Genomic DNA, 22,289 nt, shown 5'->3' on the forward strand with positions numbered 1-22,289 from the left:
CAGTGTGGAAGGAAACTTAAAATTTGCATAATCCAAGTCTTCAAGAATTGTAAAGCTTTGGACTCAGCTGGTTCCTTTCTACTTGAATAGAAGTGTCTTCTCCCGTGAAACTGCATGGCAGCTGAAACAATCTCCTCTGGGTCTTTCAGTAATGGGTTTTTTTTGTGAATTATTTAACTTTTTTTGCCTCTATTTAATCTTCCATAAATGAGACAAAATAAGATAAGCCCAAAGATATCTGTACATTTTCATTAACCATATGATCATAAGGTTTGTGTATCTTTTTCTTCTGCATTGTTTCTTTTTCATTACTCTTTGTCATCTTCATTTATCAAGGCAAGTTTTAAATCAATGCTAGAAATCCTTTTGAATAGGGACCTTGTCTTTGCAGGTCTCCAATGAAAAGGCTAGTTCGTACTCTGGAGCACATTAAAATAAATGCCAGAATTCTGGATAGTTTATCAATCTAAACTCCATCCTTCCTCCTCTCCTTGTACTCAAAGGCAGATAAGCCACTGCTGTGGGGTCAGCTTGCCCCCATTCTGCATGCTGCACATGAATACAGGAACTGGGCAGACTAAAAAAAGAGAGAACAGAAACAGAGACACAAAAAGGATAGTAAATACAGAACCGTATTCATAAATATTTCCCTTTCCCCACCTTCCCCTCTCCAAAGACAAGAAAACAAAAAATGAGCCTGGAATAGACAATGCAGCTGGAATCCAATTGGGCACATTCCCAGGAGCAGCGGAGGGACGGCCGCTTCAGCTCCACGCACCCAGGGGACCTGCTTGGGTTAATGCTCCTGTCCTTGGTCTCCCAGAAGCTCCGGATACTTTGCCTTTGATGCCCGTTGAGCTGCTGTGTAAAGCAAGGCAACCGCTGCCAGTTTAATGGGGCATAGCAACTGAACCCCTGCAGGAAGATTTTTCCAAATAAATTGATGGAAAGATAGGATCATCTTACTATATGCTCCTTCACATTTCAGTGGGGCTGAAGTGTGTTTGCAAATTCGTATTTTTTGAGTAAGGGTTAAGGGCACCCTAACCCCAAAGTCTGTGTACAATGGGTACAGTTATTAAAGTTCATATGCACCAGAGTTATGCTCAGCAGGCTTAGAACTGCTCATTAAAATTTTTTTTTTCAAGTGTAATTCTTTGAGCACATTACGTCAAAACAAATATGCTTGGAATGTGTAGGCAGTGCTTGTGCAGGCTCTACAATAGAGCCATGAGTAAGAGGGAGAGCTCTCTATTATGCACATTCCCCTTAAAACATGAAGAAAGCTGGCAAGTCCTGTGCAAGCATAAGTAATACCGATGAGGAATTTGGAAGCTTAAAAAGAAAGGATATATTCAGACACAGTCATTACAGTCTCAGTTCTTTGATTATCTGGATGAGGAATGCCAGGGATAAAAAAGGGATACACAGAGAATTAAATGAGGACTCTTGTATAGTCATCAACTCCCTGTATTATCTGTTGCAGAACCAGAATTCAGTCATTAGCGAGGTAGGCTGAGCTTTTTCCAGAGAACCGAGCTATCCCTCTGGAAGTCAGTAATATAGCTCCCTAACTGCTTCTGAAAAACCTACCCACAAAGCTTGATTAGGCATATGCTCCTTGATGTAAATGGCGGAGTCTTCATCTCTGTGAAAGCCATTTATCTCTGTAAACAGCTGTGCTTTGTTGTGTACAGAATGGAGACAAGCAAAAAAACCCCACCAAACCCCGAACAAAAAAAAAACCAACAAAGAAAGCGGTATATCTCATCATCTTCCTCACAACAGTTGAGCAGCGAGGGTCACGCCTGTACATTGGGGTGTTTTTCTGTTTCTGACACACTCTTCTCTGAATGCCCATCAAGCTGACTGTGAAGTGAGCTTGCAGGAGTTTAAACAGAGGAGTCAGCTTTTTGGAAAACAGTGCTTGTGGTTTCTGTGATTTGGCAGCAATAAACCTCTCCCCTATGCAGGCGCACAGCGCTGTCCCCAGAGCACCACTCCTGACTCGTGAAGCATCATAAGAACAGGCGTTCCTCCATGGACATGCTCGGGAGATGACAATCTCTGGCGGTGACAGCCTGAGCAGAATATGCTTTAGGAGCCCGTTAGTATCAAAGTGTGGTGGAAAAGGCTTGTAATGTCAAAGGACTTCAAAACCAGTGATTTGTACTGCTCATTTTTAAACTTACAAAATAGAGAAAGGCAGGTATTTCCTAATTTGAATCTCTTTGAGAGCCTTAACAATGTAACAGAAAAGCAGACCTTTTCAAATAAAGAAGGTAAAAAATTCACTAGCATAGTAGCTTAGCAAACTTACTGGTTTTGTGTTTAACCCTGTACAGACAGTGTGAGCAGCGAATGATGCTTTTATTAACTCCGCAGTCAGAATCTCTTCCTACACAAAGGATTTCCCTGGACCAAGACCACTCCTAAGAGATCCAAAGACGTGTTTACACTAGCAGTTTAGTTCAGATCAGAAGTGTGCTTGGGAAGCAAATATCCTGTCCCATTTACTGTACTTGCATTCTCAGTGCGAAGTGGGTTTGGAGCACACAAACTGGATGCCCCTCTGAAGAAATGAGGAGATGGGATCCAGCAAGGCACCTGCTATACGCCAACCACCGGGCATTCTGTGTAGGGCCCACACGAGAGCTAGTCTGAAGTAAAATCCTTAAAATGTGTACAGGGTGGCCCTCAGCTCTTCTGCACCCACTGTTTCGCTCTATGTATCCACTCCAATTACGCTGTGCCACTTGCTAATGCAGAGATGCCCTAGACTTCTAAAGGGGACAGTCAAAATCAGGCTGGCATTCAGCCAGATCAGCTATTAGCTTGCCAGCCTTTGCAGCAGTTTGCACTGAGATTATGGAGAGGTGCCGAGCAGGAAATCTATAACTGCAGTGTGGGTGGCGTTTAAAAGAGTTTTTAGCTTTAAGTTATATGAGGGTTTCCAAAAGAGTGGTCTTAGTGACTTTTTTTGCTGCTAGATGAGATGTGTTGTTCTCTCTCTTTTTTTTTTTTTCACCCTGCGCTCATCATCGTTATGTGGAAGGTTGTGTCAGGATAGAGCAAGTTCTAGGCAATGCCAGCAAAAAATGGCAGTAAAACCACTGTCACAAGCCATCCACATTGAAACAAAGGCAAGGTAGAGCAAGTGTTACAAACACTCTGTCAAAGAGATCATCTGGGTGATGTAACTGGATCTGTGACCTTCCTTAACTCACAGGGGATCTTTTCTGCTCAATAGGGCCCTGAAATAGCTGACTTCTGGCTAGGTTTAAATAAGCCACTTGTAAATAATTTTGTCATGTGTACTGGGAGGGAAAAATTCTGGCTGCAATTGATTTTGCTCCTGTACTTTCACAGCATTTTGCCACAAGCCCTCGGTATTGACAGTCTTCCCAGACCTACAGTGAATTCACAGTGGCTGCCCTAATGTCTCATGTCTGCTATTTTCTCTTTTTCTGCACGTTCATGTTGAATAAATATCAAAACCATTCCTGTGCCTGAAATATTTGCATACTGTGGTAAAGTCTCTGAAAAGGCAAATGGATAAGATTGTTCTGTGACCAACTCTTTAAAAGACACTTTACTAAGAAGGTACGGTTGGGAACAAAACCCAGCATACTGTTAATCTGAGTTATGCTATGTTTGTATCTACTGGAAAGCTTATATTCACTTTAAATGGTTGGATTAAGATTATGGAATCTTTTGCTTCAATCAGCAGTTCCAATCTAGCTAAGAGTACTGTAAGTGATCATGGGTATCATCTCACATTAGACCATTGGCCTGTCTTTGTGGAAGGACAGGGTGACCTCAGACATAGGCTACTGAGCTCTTGTTGTACAGAAACACAGTGGTAGTCTTTGACCTCGTGACCTACAACTGAAAACCAAATAAATCATTATGACAGATGCTACTTCTCTCAAAAAAGGCCAAGGACTGATAGCCTTTGAAGGTGGCCACCTGGCAAGGTGTTCAGTGTTGGCCCTGCTTTGGGCAGGAGGGTGGATGAAAGACCTCCCGAAGTTCTCTCCACTCTGAATGACTCTGTGATGAAGTTGACAGGACAGTGGAGAGGAAATATGCTGGAAGTAGCTTATGGAAAATAAGTTTATATGCCTCTCAGAAGTCCTAGATGTGTCATTTAAATGTAAGACAAATACTGGTTTATGATGTTGATGAAATCAAGAGAGCTGCAGGCTATTACAGTACAAGCATGAAAGATTGCATTAGTGAATCAGATACACGGTTAAATTGGCAATAACACATTTTGGCTCCTTCCTCTGTGATGTCCTTCCTTCTACCTTAATACACAAAACTTGACAGTGGCAGAAAATGCAGTGGCGACTTCAGTCTTGACAAAGTTGGTAAACAGAAAATGCATTTTTTCTTCCATGCTGAGAGCAGCCAGCTCTTTGTGGGTCTTTCAAACTAGGAGACCCAACCGAAACACAGCTTTTCAGTGGTCCTGAGTGCTTAAACATGCTTAGTTGGCACAGCTGCAGAAGAGTATCCTCAGGTTGTTCAGTTTCAGTTTGCAATACAATCTCCGTATCAAAGCTTGCCCAAAACAAGCTAGCTCAGGCTTGCAAGGGTCTGGATGTGGCAGAGCGGAGCTTGGTGTGGGCTGAGACGTCCTGGTCTTCAGCACGACAAACTAGAGCTCACTCCGAGCAAGCGAGTGTAACTCTCCTCCGCAATCCACTCTGTAAACGTATTCTTGTGCCCCTTCGAGTCAATAGCATGTAGATATTTTTTTTAAAGAGTTGTCTGGCACCTACCTGCATCATGAGTCACCTTTGATAATGTGCCTCTCTGAGCTCCCAGTATCGATTGCTGGTGCTTCCACTGACAGTGAGTCCGGAATGGAGGGCTCTTATCTGCGGCTCCGCAAATTGAGCATCAGACCATTTCTAGTGTTTGGCAGCAGAATCGGTGGTCATTTTAAAGGGTTCTTGCGTATATTTCTGTGATTTCGTGGTGTTTTTACTGCAGAGCTGCTGAGAAAGGAAAATATTCATTTGCATGCTGCAAAGCATAGGCAAGGAGCCAGCTCTGTGCTATTACAATATCTGATCTCTGTTAGGCAAACATCCTTCTGAAAGGAGTTAATGTTTCTGTCTATTCAATTCCGATTCACAGTTCAGCACTTTCTTCACTCAAACACCCTGGGGAAGATTGTTAACTGTATTTTTCTCTTCTCCTTTTATCTTTATTCCTGGATTAAGAGAAGAAATTATTGGTTCATGTTACAGTCCTTTTTTCCCCTTGCAGTAAATCTTCCACAATATTTTTCGCTATTGGTACGCTGCATGTCACGTATATCCCTGTTAATTTCAGGCTGAAATTGTGAATTATTTGCATGAAGAACACTCACGTTGCATAGTATGAACTGTACCATAGGGGGTACGTGTCGTTAACTGATGCATATGCGCACATATCTTCAAAGGCATTAGAATGTACTTTTCATCAAAACCAAAGAATTGCTCTAAAACATTTCCTAACAAATGTCCTTGATTAATTTTTTCCTTCTGTTTATGAACACAGATCATAATATTTAATACAGTCATTAGTAGAATCTCAGCAGTAATTTTTTATCTGCTGTTCACTTGCTGCCTATGCATCGCAAACACTTTACAAAAATTGAGTGACATAGGTCACGAGGTGTGCTTTCTTCATTCTGAGAGGATATGAGTGACTATTAAAAGGGGCTTTTCTTCTGTGAATACAAACTTTAACATCATTTTTCTATAAATACCATGCAAAACACAATTTATACTTCTCACTTGTATTCCTGCCAGGAAATTTAATTGCTGTTCACAGAGAGCAAGTATGGAGAAGAAATTTCATTTAAATATTTAAACCTTTCCACTATATGCTTTACCAGAAAGAAAAAAAAAACCCAAACCAACAACAACACAAAACTCTTAGACCTGGAAGAAAGTTTGCATTTATCAGCACAAAGGCTAGCCATGTCTTTCTCATCAGTCAGTTTGCTTATGCTTTCTCTAACACAGCAGTTGCCCTCTACACCTGTAGTGTCCGTATGGAGCCCTTGCCTTTCCAGAGGAACAGGCACAGGAGCTAATTATTCTTGTGATGATCCTCCAGGTAAAGGCTGGGGAGCGTTTTGGAAGCACAGCACAAGCCTCTCCCTGCTGAACCAATATGCTTAGCATGCTGAAATGCTGAATAAATAGCTTCCCTCTAAAATCAATGCGTGTTATATATTGCTCCTCCATTTAAATAACGCCCTGTTTATCTCAGGGCTTCGGGGTTAGAGCTGTGTAATGTGAAGGCAAGGTATCCCTAGGTGGTTTCAGGCTTCAGCTGCAGCCCGGCTAGGGCAGCACAGGCTATTCAGCCATCGTTTTCTTCCAAACTGCTTCTGCTCAGTCCCGCTGTGGCTTTGCCGACAAATTCCCTCCGCTGGGAGTGACGGTCCACAGCAGCGTCAGGCAGGGAGCTTAAGACCCTACTGGGCAGTCCTTCCTTCCGAAGGGTGGCCAAAGCCCCCGCGCCTGGTCCAGAGCCTTTCTGCTGCCACCGCCCCGCGCAGCTCTACCTGCCGAAGTACCGCCGCGCTCGCTCTGGGGACGAGGGGGGTACGGAAGGCTCCGAGCTCCTGGTTTGGGGCTGCTGCTGCAGATGTGGCTGCCCAAGCAAAGGCAGCTGGGCTTGGGGGGGGGTCTCTCTGTCCTCGCCCCACGCTCCGTCAGCTCTTTCAGCACTGCTGGAGGGGGCTTGGACGGCAGCTGTGCCTCGCAAGCTCAGCTTCCCAGGGCAGGAGTTGCCAGATTAAAAGCTTCAGCGGTTCTTTTATGGTGCTACAGCAAGAGCCTTTTGCAGGAGGGACAGCCACTTCGAAATACCTGTGTTTCCACAGACACGTTTTAGCAAAGAGGTCGGCGTTGCCCAGCTTGCCCGGCGTCTTCCTAAGATCCTGCCATCAGTCCCTGGGGTCTGGAGCGGGGGCGACGGGCTGCATTTCATTACGTGGGTGTGATTCAAATGAGATTTAGTTTTCTTTAGTAAAAGTCCAGCATCAATATTTTGTTAACATTGATATGTTGAAGCTAGAACAGCACAGCATAAGCGGATGCTAGTGAACTTTGTATAAATGGAAAAGACATCGGGGTGCTCGTCTAGTTCCAGCCTTGACCAGCTGCACCCGGTGGCGTGAGGGAGGTAGGCTTGCGGGATACGGACAGGCAGCATCAGCCCTCTCCAGAGAAAGCGCTCAGCATCCCCGCCTGAGCTGACACGGGAAAACATCTCTCCAGCTGTCAGTCCTTCAGCCTCCGACCAGAGGGAAAAATTGCTGCGGTTTATTGTGACTACATATCAGTTTAACCGGTGTTTATAACCAAATATTTTACCCGCATAGAAAATAAATTTCAACAGCCAAATATAACACTGAATTGAAAAAATACAAATGGCACTAGGAAGATTGTATCCTTTCCTGTGTAAAAGCAGCAGCAGCAGCAGGGAGAGAAATGTCTCATGCAATTTTTTATTTTGGAAGTTGCTATTTACTTATTTCTAAACAGTTAAGGTTGCTTTGAAAGGAAGGAATGCGTTCTTTTCAAGATTTGCAGTGTTATTCCTGAAGGTCATGAATTTTGGCTCTGCAACTCATTGACCTAGTCAGGAAGAGACTTTAAAAAAAATTAAGCAGTACTGAGCAGTCAGTGAGCATCTGAGCATCTATATAGGAGGGAAGGTTTCTTATAAATTAATTTTCCTTGTCTCTAAGAAGCCTTCTCTCTGATTCATATGGGTCAAAAAAGTTCCTCTCAGGAAAACAATTTAGAAAATTCAAAGGTAATCCAGTTCTAGGCTCTCTGCCATCCAGGTGCTTGTACCCAGCAGGAAAAAAATATCTCCTTAATCCTTTTTTGTTTTTATAATTACTTGTTTTTCTGCTTCCCAGCAGTTCTTCTGTTCAGTACAAAAGTTACCATATCCAATTATACCTTTTTGTCCTTGCTTTTAAATCTTCACATCTCCTCAGTTATCTATTAACACAAGATTAATCACTTGATTAAGCTCAGATTTTTTTCTCATCTTGCACGGTGACAGCCACCAGCCATTTGGTGGCACGTTCTTAGATTTTTTGGCGGCCAATACATGTGCGACTGCATGGGGAAAAAAGAGGGTAAACTAGAGTGAAAGCAAGAGCAAGAACATTAGTATCACATTTAGCACGGTAAATGCCGTGGCAAAGACCAGTTTCCACATGTGATCATCTAATAGCTTCTGATCTACATTGCTTTGTGTTTCATTTTTATGTAACAGAGGCCGACAGGAAGGGCACTTCTTGGCAGTTAATGATCACTGTCATTGACCTAGTCAGTCAGTCAGTAACTGGAAATACCTGACCTTTATGTCTTCCTTCCTTTGATGATTCTCTTTAATCATATATTTTTTTAACCTTTCCTGTTGGATCTAAAACTGTGTGCTTTGATATTAATGCAATGTGCCATACTACAATGAAGAGATTTTTTTTCCCAGACTGTTCCAGACTGACAGTTATTGTAACCAAAAGGAAAGCAAAATCTCATTCTGGAAGCTCCATCGTATTTACACCGTCTTCTAATGATTTCTCTTTCCCTCTCTTACCTATGCTGGAGCTGCTATCACTTTGTACTGTCCACAGCATCTAATCTTCAGAGTTCAGTTCAGAAAAAGCCCTGAGTTTGTCAATGATTGTTAGCTTAAGGTCTGCTACAATATGGGTATTTTAATCTAGGGGATTTAAAGGTGTCCAAAATTGACTTTCTCCGACAAAAATACAGCGGTTGATGAATACTGTAGCTTTTCTTTGGGAAGAGGTTAACAAAATTTTAGTTTTCAGATTACTTGCTTTTTATTTTTTAAGCCATTATGAGTTCAAATGTTGGCATGAGCAGAAATCGCTTTACTAGATTACATCATATAGTGACGTTCATAAAAGAACTTTGCTTTCTAAGCCGTTTTTTGAATAGCTGCATTTATTAAATATTAGTAAATTTAGTAAATATTTATACACTTCTGATCAGGGAGAAACGTTCCGATTTATTTAGGCACATATGAATACAAAACGGACTCTCAACTTTACAAAATGTGTTATCATCTAATCATTTTCTAAAAATCACATCTAGTAAAGCATTGAAGGCCATGCTTAACTTGGTAGCCCTCAGCGTTGAAGCACAGAGCTCAAGTCGAGCATGGGTGCTACGGCTCTGACCTGCCGGAGCCTTAGAGTGACGGCTTTGCTTCCCATCACTGAGGCTTGGAAACACATTAGCTATGCAGCAGACACGGGGCAAGTTCAACTCAGTGACCAAACTGACTTCCATGGTCGTATTTTGTTTTGTCTTCTGGTTAAGCCTGTAATACTATTTCCTATAGCATAACGTACAGCGTAATCCACAAGAAAAACCAGGCCAGTCCAAGGACACTGAAGCAGACCCTCTGTAAATGAAAAGTATCACAGGTCCCATGATCTTAATGGCCAGCAGTCTCTGGTATTTCCATTAACAGTGCCTCTAGCCGGAAAGATGCAGGAAAGTTAATGTAATGTATTCTGGTCTTCTTTTGATGAAACGCAGAGCTACTCTGTCCTGCCCAGTGTGGTATTTGACTCAAGCATCACAGAAAAGGTTAGAGTTGTTTATGAACTGTATCTTTAAGCAAGAGACTTTGTGTGTTATAGCACTCAGGTAGGTTTGGACAATATTTCTAAAGTAATATGAAACTTACTTCTTGATGCCTTTTGAATTATTTTTTGTGAAGTGTTTGTTGAAATTACAATGCTTTGGTGAATCTGAAAAGTCACTTATCACTGAAAAACCTGGACACCTGAGATACTACAGTAACTTTCTATACTGAAAATAATATAATGTTGGTATAGCATTTTATGAGCATTGTGCTTCATTATCTATGATAAGATTTTGCCTTCTCCAAAGCACCACTAAGTCTGGCCATTAGCATTATGAAAAGAACGATTAAGTCATTTGCATGAGTTTTATTATTCTCATTCCCCCATAGGAAAAAATTTTGCTAATAAACTCTACTTAGTAAAATAGTCAAAAAAGCACCTCAAGATTGCATAATTCACATTTATTGAAGTTTATTATATTTTCATCTTATTTCCCGTTGTTGGCATTAGAGATCTGACTGTCTATCGTATTGGTCTCTGTGCTAGCACATTTTTCCAGCTTCCACATAAGTCAAGACTTCTTTGAGCATCACATCAAAATTTTGAATATATATTTTATATCTAGACACAACTAATTATCCAGGTATGGCAATGCTGACTGCTGTGTACATACAAAACCAGGAGTGAGATGTATATTCATGTACATAAAACCAGATTTTTTTGAATGCTAATTCATTGAAGAGTCTTGTGTTTTTTAACACTAACATTGGCAATTCTTTTTTTACCTTGTAAGTTTTCTAAAAATTAAATAGCCTTTTTTTGACTTCACACTTATCCCGCTGCCTGAGATTCTGCTGAACCACTCACACTTAAACCGTGGTCTTTGTCACTATCTGCTATATAGCTGACACTGGCAAATAAACTGCTATCACAGCTGTGTTAAGGTAGAATGCAGCATCCACTTATGTTTTATTGTCTAAGATATTCATAAATACTTGTACTTGGTCAATATCGTTATCTTTAATAAATCTGTACTGCAGGCTGTACATCAGTACATTTAGAAAAACAGAATTTAAATATATGAGGTAAATAAATATTACAATAGGCCTGTTTATATTCGTATCATGACGCTGAAGGTACACCTACTTTCTGAATAACAGAATGCCTCAGCCAGGCTTCTTCAGAAATAACTCGGTTTAGAGAAGGGGGACCACAGCATTTGTAGAGTGGGAGAAGATGGATAACCAAGAATAAGGATTTGCTGGGGGAGGATTATAGCCGAGATACAGTCTCTAAAGAATGTTAGCACAGCAGAACAAACCCGATGATTGCAATTTATTGGAAGTAAGGGTGGTGTATGAGAGGACTGTGTAGCTGGGAAACTCACAGTGGTCACTTCTACGTCACCTTCGAAGCTGAACTCAGCTTTGCACAGACTAAAATACATATATGCAAGATGAGTTGGCCAGCCTGGGCTTTGCTCGCTGCGTGGAGATGTGCTGGAGCCTGGAAAGGCTCACCCAGCCCATCAGGCAGACGTCGGGAGAGAGATGAGCCACTGCTTCTTCCCTGCGGACCTTACTCACGTAAAACTCATTCCTGGACAAAACCAGGCTGTCCAGACTAGTCCATCCTGATAGTAGACCGTTTTCTGCCTCTGTGCTATCAGTGGTGGGGAAAAATCCATAGGCAGCCCAGAGAACATATTAGCTGGTGGGCTTGCCACTGAGAGCGGGCTCTCATTTCTGGCACCAAGCAGCCGGTGAGCAAAATGAACTGATATTCAAAATGCCCGGCTTCCTCTCACCTCTCGAAATTTGAAGAACACAGCCTAGCACCTTGTTCACCACACAGATCCCTGCCTTGATTTGCTTGGTGACGCTAAGGAAGATGCCTACCCGTCCCCTGTCTTCAGTGGTGACAATTGCAACGATAACTCCGTGAAGTGTCTTGAGACCGAGGGTGAAAAAAGCCACCCGCGAGCTGCCGCGAAATAACCCCCCCAAAGCCTGCCTCTCCGCTCGCGCGGGAGAGCAACACGCGCTGCGCCTGGGTAAGGGGACGCTGGGGAGCGAGCTCCAGTTTGCAACTCAGCTAATTAAACATTAATGAAATCCTTTCAGAAGAGGGAGTTTTGCTTCACACTTCCGTACATTTAAATCCAATCTGTAAATGTTTGTTTTCCCCATTTTAGCTCTTTAATTTATTCCTCAATTTCCTAGCCTTCGAAATGATAATAAAATGTACTAGATTTGAAATAGAAGCCTCCAAACAGTATTTTGGCAATCTGTTAGGAGTTGCAATACCTATGGATTACCCTGTAAATCTAAATTATTGGCACTCATGAGAGATTATTTCCATTTATTTTGTTTTATTGTGTAATATTTTGCAGCTATGGCTGCAGTGCTGTTATTAACTTGCGATAGTTCTAAACCCTGGTAGGTGATTAGATCATTTACTATGTAAAACTCGGCCTCCAAAGTCAGATGGTGCTAAGCAGTGGAGCCATAGGAGTCCCAGCTGCTCAGCCTCCCCAAGGATTTGACCCCTACCTTATTGGATAAATCTCAACAGAATTTTAGTTTGCTATTGGAAACAGTTACTAGAATTTTTTTTTTATTGTCCTGCTGTAATAGAGATAAGATACAGAACGCATTGCTACAGCACAGGATGGTTTTAATTTATACAAAGAAGTTAATGACAAGAAAACAGTCTTTCCAGATACAAAGATAGTTTACTCATTGTAAACGTGCTTTCAACCATTTGGAAGGAACGTATTTTTCTCTGTTGAAGTTAATTCCTTTCCATATTAGCATGACTCACCTATGTATCTTAAAAAATAAGATACCTCTCTATATTAAAATGAGAGCCAGCATTGGTGAAGGATAATCTTGCAACTCAGGCATTGAGGAGATAGGGTGTTGCCACAAACTCACTGCTGATCCTCAGGCACATCATTCTGTTAGATTTCTTGCCTGTAAAGTGAGATAACTCGTCCTCTGTAGCTAAGGTAGGATTTTTCTTCTTTTTTTTCTCTCTCCACATTCTCGCACATTAGATGGGTCTGAATTTCTTCACTTAGGAAAAAAAGTAAAACTATGAGTTTGCTCATGAAGCACCCAGACAGACCTATTCAAAAACCTTGAGAATTGCAAAATCCAGCACCAGTTTCCACAGGGAGGAGAAGAAAAGGACAGGTAGAAACTGAGTCACTTGCTGCAGGTTGTGAAGATTTTTTTTCTGGGCAGCTGGAACATGGCTGAGACACGTATTCTATCAAAGGCTTTCTAAGCCCAGCTGCAGACACCACTGATGCAGGCAGTACTTATTGTTCCAGACAACTTCAGTACTGACTGGAGTTGGTAGTAACTTGAATTATAAAGGGTCGTATCTGTACAGAGTTTTAGAAAAGTAGATTGCCACTGTAACCACATACACAACCAACACCATTTTTTTCAGTTAAGTCAGTGACAAAGATGGAAGAAGACCCCAGAATTCTGGTTCCAAGTTGGTTCCAAGTCCTGCATTTAACAGAAGATAAAACCTCTTCCCCTAGACACTCACAATATTTGATTAGAAAGTATAAAAATGTATTACTCCTGCTGTGTTATGACTATTTGGGGCTCATTTAATGCATTTTTACTGTCCTGGCCCAATTGATCCAGACATAACTGAAATAAAAATGTTATTTAAAGAAGCAGGTAAATGTTATGTAAAACCAGAAGCATGCCATCAAGAATTTCAGTTCCTACTAAACTACACAAAAACACTGGAGGGAGTGTTCAGCTTTTTTTCCCCAAACTATCAGTTCTGGCTCTAGGTTTCTGACCAGAAGTCAATGGCAGCAGTTAATTCAAATAACAATTTGAACAGCAATTTAGAAGAGACGTGATTTTAACTCCTCACGGCCCATACATCTTATGCTAGCAGAATATGCAATGGAGGAACTTCTCTCTTCAAACAGAAAGTATTCGTATTTGGTGGATATGCTTACCGACTGATGTAAGTGGTTATTTTAGTACCTTTTTTCCTCTTAAGCCAAAGCAATAAATAAAAATGCCTATACTCTGTACACATACAACTGCTATTCTAGGAGCTGGAGAACAGAAACGAGTACAATGGCAAATGGAAGGGCCACAGGTTATCCTGTAAAAGGTCCTGAGAGAGAAGCACAGTAGATCCTTGGAGAATTACCAGCTAATTTTAGGCTTTGCTATCATTCTGTAACCATTTTCCTAAAAATCAAATCACCATAAGAAACAGCATGCAAACTCAAAAGTGTAGATTTTGTATTTTTTTTTTTTTAACCTGCAATCTTGTTAAGTAAAGTTTTCAGGATCCTTTAAAAACAGAGGTTTAAAAAGCCACCCTTCCCATGGTTCTGTAAATAATCTCCAGTAATAACTAAGGGCACACCGCTTAATAGCAGAATAAAAGCACAGTCTTGTTTTTTATTACTTAACACCCCTTGCCTCCTGCTTTTTTTTCTCCTGAAAGCTGCTGCCATAGAACATCTGCCATGTTAAATCGTACTGTTCTCTGTCAATAGAAAACTGTACAAGTGCAGTTAATTTCCCTCACCAGACTCACTGGTAGCAGTCAAATATTTCAAAAGTAAGTGATCATAGGGCTTAGTTTTCTGTATTTTAAAGAAGCCACTTTAAGCTATATTTAAATAAGTAACGTAACTTAAAGAGTTTGGCAGTCCTTTTGAAAATCTCATCTGGTCTTTTGCTCCTTCTACATTTTAATGGCCACTCGCCAGAAATTCAGAAAATTGCCCCCCTCACTATCTTTGTGGCTTATTAAGCTCTTTTTCACCCTTGTTTTTCTCATAGAGCAGTGAGGTTTCTACTCATCTATGGGAACGCTCAATTTACCTACATACGCCACGATGGGTAATTATATGCAACTACTCTCACCGGGGTTGACTCAAGGCTTTTAAGTCATCCATGCAACTGGATGTCCCAAGGGAGCCAATGTCGTCAAACACGTTGGCAGAGAAAAGAGCATGAAGGCAACCCCTGGTGAAATGGCATTGTGGCTTCTGCTGCCACCAAAGGTGGGAAATGTGGGAGAGCCAATTTGGGATATCGAAGCTGTTTCTTGTTTTGTTCCCCCACAGTACCACAGTACTAGTCCACATGCCCTTTGCTGCCTTTGGCAATTCTGTTTTGCCTTGACCTAGCGCTAGCATCACTCCTCAGATGTCTTTCAGAGACTGAATATGTGAAGTGTGTATCTCTAAACCTCAGTTTTTCTTTTCCTATTAAGGAAGTCTTTGATACTAATAGGTGTTTGGGAAGAGATGAGATGCAGGTTGTTAAAAATATTTATGGCTGGAGATACTGTGATTTATAAGCTCTATGGCTAAAGGACTCTCTTTGCATTCCTTTCATCCTGATAATGTTCTCTGAATGCATCCTACCCAGAAGGTCTATGTCCTTTCTGCTGTCACCTCCTGGGTGTCTGATCTACAGCCCCTGTTCTGCTCAAATTCACCAACACAGCTCATGAGAGCAGCTGTTGGCAGGCCTTTAAACAAAAACTTTCTATACACTTGGATATGCTTCTATCATTGTTTTTGTGGTAAAGAGAGAATCTTTTGGAGCCATCATATGCAAGTTTTTATTTGTCCATTGAAAAACATGTTTTCATTTTGATTTCTCTTAGGTAGAAACACAGACTTAAATATCTTTCGATTACTCTTTTGTTTTGGTTGTGGGTTTGTTGTTTTTTTGTTTGGGTTTGTTTGTTTGTTTGTTTTTTTTTCCCAAGGAGGACTCCAGTTATGTTTCTCCTTGGTTTTACTGCTTAACTGCGTAATTTAAAGAAGTTTATTTACTTATTCATGGTGTGGTCTAATCATATCACTGGGCAGATTGGGTTGAAAAGCATTAAAAAAAGAAGCTAATTTCTCATTATGTGAACATCACATCTTTATAAGAAAAATAACATGAATTGCAACAGAAGAGCAACTGACCTTAGAAAAAATACAGGAGGTCAGCACAGGGACACTTTCACATACTTAAAGCAACAAAGGATGACTTGTCCAAGCATTCTGTCTGCTCTTCAAAATAAAATTCATATGATCAGACATCCATGCACACTGTGGTATGTGTCCTTCGCACATTTGTGTCAGTCTCATCAACTGAGTAGCTTGCTCAATAAAAAGCAATCAAAAAAAAAAAGAAAAAAAAAAAGAAAATTTCCTTATGCTTCTGATAAGGGTGTTACATTACCAACGTTTGCAGCAACATTGCACCAGGTTGAGATCTTGTCAGAGCTCACAAAACTACCTGAGTCAGGTGTTACTGGCAGGGAGACGGTAAGCTTCCAGCAGCTCCCAGGTGCCGCAGAGTTCAGCAGTGACTGAAGATGTGCCACTCTTCCCCCCCGAGCCAAGACCATGACAGCTTGTAAAGCCCCAGAACTAAGCTAGGAATGTAACGTCAGCTTTTGGACACAACGTAAAACTCAAGTCCTGGCTACACGTGGTCATTAAAAATCCCTTCGAGCCCTTGGAGGACATACTGGGATGACTCCTTCATCCCGGACAGATGCCACTTGGGTTTACTCCCTCGCCTGACAGCCGATGTTCCCTCCGTAGCGCCCCGTGAGGGTGCTGGTCTGGTTTTGCGGACAGGGCTGGTGGGTGGGAGCTCTGCCTCACGCACAGCTTTCATCCTCTGCGTGCCCAGTGTGATAGCGTGCTCTTCAGCTTTCAGGCTTGCTAGAGAATCCCAGCAACGAGAGCACGCAGTTAGAGTTTAACGAGGAAAACAGATAACCTCATTACTTGAGAAGCAGAGTCATATAGGAGTTTCGTGGATTATCCTAAACTTTTGCATATAAAACCTGTTTAACATTCCACTCAACCACTTCAGTACTGACTACCTCTTACAGTTATGACCCTTAGTTTGTTCAGAGATTTTTTTTAGTATATGTGAGGTTAACTATGCTTTGAGCATGCTAAAGTTCCTACCCCCTGCAGACGGGACTTAAAACGTTACAAATCAAATGGTAGAAGAGCATGCACAGTCTGCATTGATGTAAATAACTACTTGGTATTCACAGTCATAGAAATGAAGTATTTTTTATCTCCTGACTGCCAAATTGGATAACTGAATAGTGTATGTCCAGCTCTATAGTTACAGCATGGAAAGTAAAAGCTGTGAATGGTAAATGCTCTGAGCTCTCTAAATTACCTAAAGCAGTCTTTTAGTAACTGTACGGTGGTTATCCAACTGCATTACAACCAACTCTGCACATTCAGTTGAAAAATTGGACTTTGACAGTTCCCAGCACAATATAGCTCCAATTTTGTGACCCTACTGGATTTTGGATAACACAAGAAAGCTGTCACTGGTTTAGGAATATATGTATTGCCAATTCAGAGCTCCAGGTCAGTATACATTATGGAGAAGAGATGAAAGCTTTGTGGACTGCACTGTTGGAAAAAACTATTTAAAAGAGCAGCTCTTCAAAGCTATACAACTGTTTAAGATGTTACAAAAAATATGATGGAGGTCAAGTAGTCAGCAAAGTGATTCTGAAATGGTCAACGGTATTAAAAAAAAAAAAGAATCTATCACCATGATCTGTCTGCACTTCATCATCTGGATATCACCACTGAATTCACAGACTGTTGCTAGAATGTCCAGGAGTAATGTGATAAAATAAAAAAGGAATGAAGCTTTGGATTGGAATAGAAAAGATCTTTTTCTAAGTTATTATGAAGCTGACGTGGAACAAATGCTACCTGCATTCTCTTCAGTCTTACCGATAACAAACTCATAAAAGAAATAAACAATACAAAATCTAAGTGGAGCACCGCTTTCCAGAGCTCCTGCCCTTGATCCCTGCAAACACCAGGAGTCACTGCACTTCTCTTGCACACGGTCTGATTAAAAGTTTTTTGAAATTCTATTTCACAGCTTCAGTGTTTTGAAAATGTTGTTACCCTCAATTCCTGTCAATAGACAGAAACAGAGTTCTCCAGAGAGCCATTCATCTCATCCTAGGATAGGCAACTAAGACAGGTCAGCAAATGGTCTTCTGAAGGTGATTCTATTAACTATAAAGGGAGATTAGACTTAGATATCTAACTTTTAGAAGTCTGTAATTAGACAAGATGATTTTCACCCATCAAGCTACTTTCAGACAACATATACTCTTTTTTTTTCTGTTGTGATATAAAATTTCACTTTTTTTTCAGTTAGAAAAATACACTACACCCCTGCTAATTTTATAATCCTGCATATAGTGAGATGAACTTTATTCTTATTCAGACTAGACTGAGCTTTTGAGCCTTTCCTTTTTCCCCCACTGGAAATGCCAGAATACTACAGGGGCATTGCTTCCTCTGTATTTCCAGGTGTAACTCAAAGCAAAAGTGTCTGAAAACTCATGAAAAGGACTGTGCTTGTCACATTTTCAGCTCAGGTTCAGAGATTTCCAGTTCATGTATGATTCAAAGAATCATCTAAATATTAGGATGCTTATCCAAACTAAAATGAAATTTCAGCTTCTTGAGATTCATCTGTCATTGACGATAATGACGCCATGAAGAAAAACCCAATTATCCCACTAGAGATGAAATACTGAGGATAACGGTAGTAAAAAAGGCACTTACAGAATTTACAGTGGTGCAAAGCTATGAGCTACCAGGGAGATGAGCAAGGAACGTGGGAGACGTTTCCCAGTATTCATGCCAGGAGCTATACTCTGCTCCTTGCTGAAAACATACCCCTACTGTACAGTAGGCAGAAAGTCAGATACTGTCCACCCCAAACAACTGCATGTGTCAGTTCCAATTACTCATCGAACGGCGATACCTCACTCATTTCATGCTCCTCGCCCTTTCCTCTGTATCACTCCTTTGTTGTGACCCTTTCTGCCAGAGATGTTAGTTTTAAAGCCAGCATGAGATAACTACGTAATGCTCCCCTTTCAAGCCTGCCTCCTCTTTATCTCTGTCCAGCCGAGCTGGACACCGGGATGCGCCAAGCCTCCCCCGGGACGGCACCGGCTCTCCGTAGCCTGTTTGCATAACAGCTCACTTCTCTTTCAAACACGGCCACAATAAGAAGAGGGGCCACATTGTTTCCAGAAATAAAACAGATTACTTTAATCCTAAACCTACTGCAGTGCTGGCATAATAATTCCCCTTTTTTACCACATGTTTAACCATTTATAAGGAGGCTAAAATAGCTAGTCATTTCTTTGTATGTGATTACTGTTTAAGGAACAGTCCTCAGCTGGGTTCATTAAGGGTTTGGGTCCCGTTCCCCCCCCCCCCCCACTTTGAACAAATACATTCAGGAAAAAAAAAGAAAAAAATCAGAAGACTACACAACTATTTGCTAGTCTCCTTAAAGCACCCATATTTAGAGTTTTCTCTCAGTCTGCCCACTGGTTCTCCAGCCAACCATTACTCAAAGGCATGTTCACCTTCATTCAAGGAACTGTTATTACCACATTTTTCCATGAAAGCCTACATCTGCTCTCTTTTCTGATTAACCAGCTAATTGACACCTTCTATGAGGAGGCTTTTTTCTATGTTTTTTTCCCTGTATTTTTACTCTCTGCACAATACGCTGATTTACTGATGTTTGTACTATCCCAGGCAGTTCTGTCTTCTTCCCTTCAAGCTACACTGTAATAGAACAGGACAAATGCTGCAGTATTGTCTCCTTAAAAGAGAATAAGACTTTAACATGGACATAATTTACAAATCAAATTCTCCTCTCTTAACTGTTTGCCTCTATAAACTAAGTCTCCAGTAATTTAAGTGTCTGTAAACTATTAATTTACATTCTCTATAGTCAAAAGGGATAGGAACTTCCAGAAGGTAATTTATCCCCTGCTAAGATGGGCGCTCAAGGCAGGCACCTGCAGAAGATACTTGTTCCTACCTCATTCACTGAATAAATGCAGAACCTTGATGAACTGGCTTAAACTTGATGTGTAAGGTTTGGCAGGCTCAAGTTGCAGGAGCTGAGATTTACCTGGTATGTCTGAATACTGTTAAGAACCTCTAGTCTTAAAAAAAAACCAAACAGCTGTTTTGAGATAATCTGAAACGATCTTCAAGTGAAATGAGGACTGCTGGATTATTTATCACATTTTTAAAGGAAAACAAAAGCAATCACTGAGGAATGAGTTCCCAGTGATTACAGAATTTTGTTTCCATTTCTGCGTCCTTTTGGAAAGATAATTGCTCAGACGTTGGAACAATGATTTAGTAGTAGCTTTGATTGTGCATCACCCAATGATACCCTGTTTATATACTTAAGGAATACTTATATTATGGTGATATGGTGTTGCTAAGTACTGCTCAAGCTTCATGTCTTGCTGAGGAGGGAGAAAAGAAGAAAAGGAAGAGTTGTTTTACCTCACTCTTAAATCTACTTCTGTATACAAATTTTATCCTTTATCAAATAAATTTTAAAATGTCAACTTTCCCAAAGTTTGGAACTGCAAGCATTCTAAAGCAATGTTTCACGTAATATATGTAGAGATATCAAAATCAGTGATAAGTATCAATTCACCTAAAAATAGCATCCTGCTGAAACATTAATATAGCTATGTTGAACAAGAAAGTATCAGTAGGTTTGGGAGTTAAAAATCTGAATGAATTCCATAAGCCTGTTCCATAAGCTTGTTTCTACTTTTGCAGAATAACATAAACTTGTACAGATGAGAAGTATGTGATGTGAGTTGAGTGACTTTTATTTGCCATATGCATTTACTGCATTGGGTTTTCTTGATGGCTTCCTCCCTCTGCTTCTCACTCTAGACCTAGAGCAGGTGCTGCTAACCTAAATCCCTCCCAAAACAGAATTACTTCGACAGCAGGATCCCGCTTATGCACCATACTACCCGTGCCTGCCTATGATGTTGTTGGAACATTTCCTTATCTCCATCCCTGTTGCCTTTTGACATGTGTATGCGAGATTAGAGCTAAGAGAAGGAAAATATCTTCTAGGTAATATTAGCAGGTGTAACTTTTGGACTGTTTGACTATCCTTACTTTCAGGTCGGCAAGCGAGGGATACAGTGGGTTTAGGATATAGAGTTTTCAAAAGTTTAACTCTTGCATCTGACAATTGAATTGTTTTAGTACAGCATGGATATACTGAGGGAAGTCTCGCTCCTCTAGTGAAATATGCTGTGGCTCATGCCAGTGATCTGTATATAGAGTATGACATGAGGAAAACTATTTTGGAATTAATCTCGTATTATAAGGGGAATCAGCCAGGACTCAACAGGACGGCAGTTGTCTCCACAAAACGTCTTCTGCATTTATAACTAGTGGTGAGCTCTTTTTCAAGTTAGTGCTTTATCCCCAGGAAACTTGATTTATGATGAAACAACCTAAAGATCATGAAGTCTCAGACCACTGTAACCATGTTTGTTATCCATGAGTAGCAATTTAGGCTTTCTGCTACTCAGAGATAAAAGAGCATTTTTATCAGCTTGTGTGCAGAATTTATGAAGCATACAGGAAAAGTCCCAGGTCAGAACATTATTTACTTAGTGTTGCAAGTGGAGTCCCTTGGCAGCAAAAAAGAGCTGTGATATGGCATGTTCTTAATATCCTCTCTTCGCATCCTTGTTTTGTCACCCGCAGCACTACAGGGGAAGTTCTCATACCCTTTCTGGGAAATAAGCATACCTGGATGCCTCCCTAGGGTGCCTGTACACTAAGCATCGGGAACAAATAGGAGGAATTAGAGGTGTGCATGCAATTGCAGGGCTATGATCTCATCGGGATCACAGAGATGTGGTGGGATTGTTCACGTAGCTGGAGTGTTGTGATGGATGGATACAAGCTCTTTGGGAAGGATGGCGAGAAGGGTGAATTACGCTGTATGCGAGAGAGCAGCACAGACGCATGGAGCTCTTCTGTGGGATGGGTGACGAGAGAGCTGAGAGCCTGTGGGTCCGGATTAGGGGGCAAAACAACATGGGTGATGTTGTGGGTGTCTTCTACAGACTGCCTGGTCAGGAAGAAGTGGATGAGGTGGATGAGGTCTTCAGACAACTGGAAAAAGTCTCACGTTCACTGGCCCTGGTCCTCATGGGGGACTTGAACCATGGTAATATCTTCTGGTGTGCACTGACAACACTTGATTGAGAAGCCGATGATGGGAGGTGCTTTGCTCGTGTCATACTTACAAACAAGGAAGGGCCAGCTAGAGATATGAAGGCTGGGAGCAACCTTGGCTGCAGTGACTATGATGACCAGAGTTCAGGAGCTTGAGCGGAGGGAGCAAGGCAAAAACCAGGATTACAACCCTGGACTTCAGTGAAAAGGCTTTGGCCTTTTTCAGAGATCTGCTTGGAAGAACGTCATGCAATACATCCCTGGAGAAAAGAGAGGTCAAGGAGAGCTGGTTGATTCTCAAGAGTGGTCCACACTAACGAGCAGGCAATCAAGCAAAGGCAGTAGGAGCCTTGCATGGCCAAACAAGGAGCTCCTGACTCAAATCTGACATAAAAAGGAACTGTACAGGAGGGAAAAGCAGGATCAGGTGACCATGAGGAATACAAAGCATGCAGGGATGAGGTTAGGAAAGCCAAAGCCCACCTGGAGTTGAATTTGGCAAGCGATGTAAAGAGCAACAAAAGGGCT

The 22,289-nt window shown here is 41.3% G+C and overlaps 1 protein-coding gene across 3 annotated transcripts in view; it reads left to right on the forward strand.

Annotated features, from left to right (window-relative positions):
* FRMPD4 (FERM and PDZ domain containing 4) overlaps positions 1-22,289 on the forward strand; it is a 412,160-nt gene that overhangs the window by 67,549 nt on the left and 322,322 nt on the right. The gene's annotated exons all lie outside the window — the stretch shown is intronic.

This window comes from Aquila chrysaetos, chromosome 23 (assembly GCF_900496995.4).
Source record: "Aquila chrysaetos chrysaetos chromosome 23, bAquChr1.4, whole genome shotgun sequence".
NCBI lineage: Eukaryota > Metazoa > Chordata > Aves > Accipitriformes > Accipitridae > Aquila > Aquila chrysaetos.